We start from the raw sequence: 3,628 nt of genomic DNA, 5'->3' as shown, positions 1-3,628 counted from the left end.
TAAAGTTGTGTCTTCCTTTTACCTTGATAGATGAAGAAATTGGACCAGAAAGCTTCAACAAGTTGCCTAAGGTTATAATGTTGGTCAATCAGATCAGGGATTAGAACCTAGATGGTCTGACCCCAGGGGCTATGCTCTTGACAATCAGGCAAGGGATCAAGAAAGTAAAGGGGTTTGTGGTATCCAAATGGTTTACTGTGGTTAAATATTTCAGTGCTGACTTGAACAGATATTTGTACACCAGTGTTCACAGTAGCATTATTCACAATAGCCAAAAATTAGAAATGGTTCATTGTCCATAAACTGATGAAAGTATAAACAAAATGTAGTATATACATACAATGGTATATTATTCAGCCATAAAAAAGAACACAATTTTGACATATCCTACAATGCGGATGGACCTTGAAAACATGTTTAGTGAAATAAGTGCCAAACACAGGAGGACAAATATCATATAATTCCTCTTATACGAGGTACCTAGCTATAACAGGCAAATTCATAGAGACAGAAACTAGAAGAGAGGGGCCTGGAAGAGGAGATAATAGGGTGTCGTTGTAAAATGGGTACCAAGGTTTTGCTGAGCATGATAGGTGGTGATTATGCAACATTGTAGTAAATGCTGCTGAATTATACATTTATGAGTAGTTAAAATGATAAATATTGTTATGTATATTTTACCACAATTAAAAAAAAAAGTTTCAGGGCTGGCCCGTGGCTCACTCGGGAGAGTGCGATGCTGATAACACCAAGGCCATGGGTTCGGATCCTATATAGGGATGGCCGGTTCGCTCACTGGCTGAGCGTGGTGCTGACAACACCAAGTCAAGGGTTAAGACCCCTTACCGGTCATCTTTAAAAAAAAAAAAAAAAAAAGTTTCAGTGGTGAAGTATTTCTGGGTGATTCCAACAGAAAAGCTGTTGTACAAGTGAATTCCTGAATTTAGGCTGTAGGTAAAGATAGTTGGAGTTGAGGGGATCGAGGAAGGGTGAGGCCAGGGGTTGAATAGGTCACCCAGCAGTAGTGTCTTGTCCTGACTTTTTTTTATATTACATTTTATTTTACTTCTTAATATACATTGTAGTTGATTTTCATCCCCCTTTACCCGGTCCTGACATTTATCTGTCCTCAGGGGCAGCACCTGTGCTATTAGCAGGCCGGATGCGTGGAAGACATGGAGGATGCAAACCAAACTGGGACAATTTCCCTCCACTTCCACCCTTTCTCTAGACTCCCTCATGTGCAGATGCTGATTTTTGTGGCCTTCCTGATTATGTTCCTGGTCAGCATCCATGGCAATGTCTCCATTTTCCTCATCATCTGGATCAACCGTTGACTCTATACCCTCATGTACTTCTTCCTGGCAACTTTGCAGCTCTGGAGATTCTCTGCCCTTCCACCACTGCCCCTCTGACTCTGGCTATCGTCCTGTCCATGGAGAGAACCCTCATCTCCCTGGCTGGTTGAGGAACCCAGATGTTCTTCATCTTCTTGGGCAGTGCTGATCACATTCTGCTGGCCATCATGGGCTATGGCTGGTTTGTGGACATCTGTCACTCTTTGTGTCACACTCTCATCATAAGCTGGTGGTTGTGTGTTCAGCTGCCTGGGGTCTCTGCTGTTGGAGTTCATGTTGGCCATGCAGCTGACTGTGCTCATCTTCCAATTCCCTTTCTGCAGCAGCAAAGAAATCATCAGCCTGTTCTACTGCGATGTCCTCCCTGTCATGAGACTGGTCTGGGCAGACACCTGGATCCACAAGACCACCTGTGGTCAGTGTCACCATCCTCACCATCCCCTTCCTGCTCATCATTCTCTCCTATGTCTTCATCATGGCTGCCATCCTGAAGATCTACTTGGCAGAGGGGAGGTGCACGCTTCTCCACCTGTTCCTCCCACCTGACTCAGTAACGATGCACCAGCCTCATCTGCTTGTGAACCAGCTACAGCTACTCTCCTGAGAAGGATTAGGTAGTGTCTGTGGTTTACACCTTCATCACTCCTGTGCTGAACCCCTTGATCTACAGGATGAGGAGCAGAGAGCTTAAGGATGCTTTGAAGAGAGTAATGATGCTCCTGCTGCTCTCAACACAGGCACCTTGAGTGTTCCTCTACAACACTGTTGGGTAGACACACATGAGTCTCCTGTCCACAAGATGAGGAGATGGGGGAAAAACAGATCTTTGGTTTTATACTGTTAGTCTTCTTGTTTGTATCATTTATTTATTCTGTTACATGCAAAGACAATTTTAACTCTGCATTTTCCTGCAGTAACATCATTGTTGGCTATGTATGGACTGAAACTGCATTTGCCAAGTACTGCAAACATTAAGAATCTTTACATGAAGTCACATTTGTTGATATAAGCACATGGACATCTTCTAGCACCAGCAAAATATATACATAACACACACCAAATGGTCTTGATGGATAAATTTGCTTCACTAGGTAATCTTATTTAGTAAAATTCACAGTTAATGCAGAATTTTGTTTTTAAATTTATATCTCTATCACATATTTTTCTAAGGTTTTATTATTTTTAAAATTTTATTCATTTGATTGTAATTTTCAAAGCAATAAACAATGGTTTCATGGGTTCTAAGTTTCTTAAATTGGGAATATACTATAAAACATATGTACTTCCCAGGGCCTGGTTTTCCAAAGCCTTGCAGTTTCAAATATTGACCTTGCAGAGGACTGGAAATTTTCCTCAGGCTATAAAGTTTCTGGTGTAAGATAAAAATTTGTGGCACAGCAAGGTTGCTGGCTGAAGGACAGACTAGTTACTGATTGTTATGTAAAGATACTGAGAAATTGCTGTGAGATCACTTAATTGTCTGATGGAGTGTCATCTGACTTGTTTCACTGAGAGTTGCCAGCCTATATTGTTAAACTATAACCCCACCTATGTTCTCTTCCTTTAACTTCCTGGTCTGGAAAATAAATGCAGGAAGAGAACCCCAATTTCGGGTTAATTTGCCAAGGAAGCGATGCCTCTTGCTTGAGGATTCTGGCAGGAAATTAACCACTTTGGGGCTTCTCACTGCTCAGAAGAGATGGGCTTTGAGTAATCCTTTGAGGCTCCATCACCCAGGGGAGGAGGGGTGACAAATCCGTGGGGGGTGATGCAACACAAAGCAACAAAATGGTGAGCAACACAAAGCAACAAAATGGTGTCCTGTGTGAGGACATTCTCCATGGATCAGAGACTGACCTGCCAAGCATTGGAGAAGAATAGGATGTCCAATTCATCCCAGCAAGGGAGTCCCTAATAAGGGAAATGCATCCCAGTAAGGGAATCACAGGTGGCTTTTGGTGAGCGATTGAACGTCTGTGGCAGGTCAAAGTTAGGTCTTTTCAATCCTGGAGATATTTTTTCCTTCTCTTTACTTTTAAAATATGAATAATTCATTAACAAAAGGGGAGACTGAACATACATTACAATTCCAATGTCTCCCTAAAGCAGCAGGCTATAAGTAACTGAATGGCAGCTTGTAAAACTGTTAGTGGATATTAAACAATCATGTCCTTGATACCTCAAGGAAGGGAGCCTTAACATAAAAATTTGGGAACAAATTGGTCACTGGTTAATTATGCAATGGGTCTTGTTAAGGCTTCCCACCTAAC

At 42.0% G+C, this 3,628-nt stretch overlaps 1 pseudogene; it reads left to right on the top strand.

Annotated features, from left to right (window-relative positions):
- Positions 1–1,175: 1,175 nt before the first annotated feature.
- On the top strand, positions 1,176–2,350 carry LOC103590280 (annotated as a pseudogene).
- Positions 2,351–3,628: the final 1,278 nt, after the last annotated feature.

Source organism: Galeopterus variegatus, unplaced genomic scaffold (genome assembly GCF_000696425.1).
Source record: "Galeopterus variegatus unplaced genomic scaffold, G_variegatus-3.0.2 Scaffold793, whole genome shotgun sequence".
NCBI classification, from domain to species: Eukaryota; Metazoa; Chordata; class Mammalia; order Dermoptera; family Cynocephalidae; genus Galeopterus; species Galeopterus variegatus.
The sequence above is the reverse complement of the archived record's forward strand: the minus strand, read 5'-3'. Positions and strand labels throughout refer to the sequence as shown.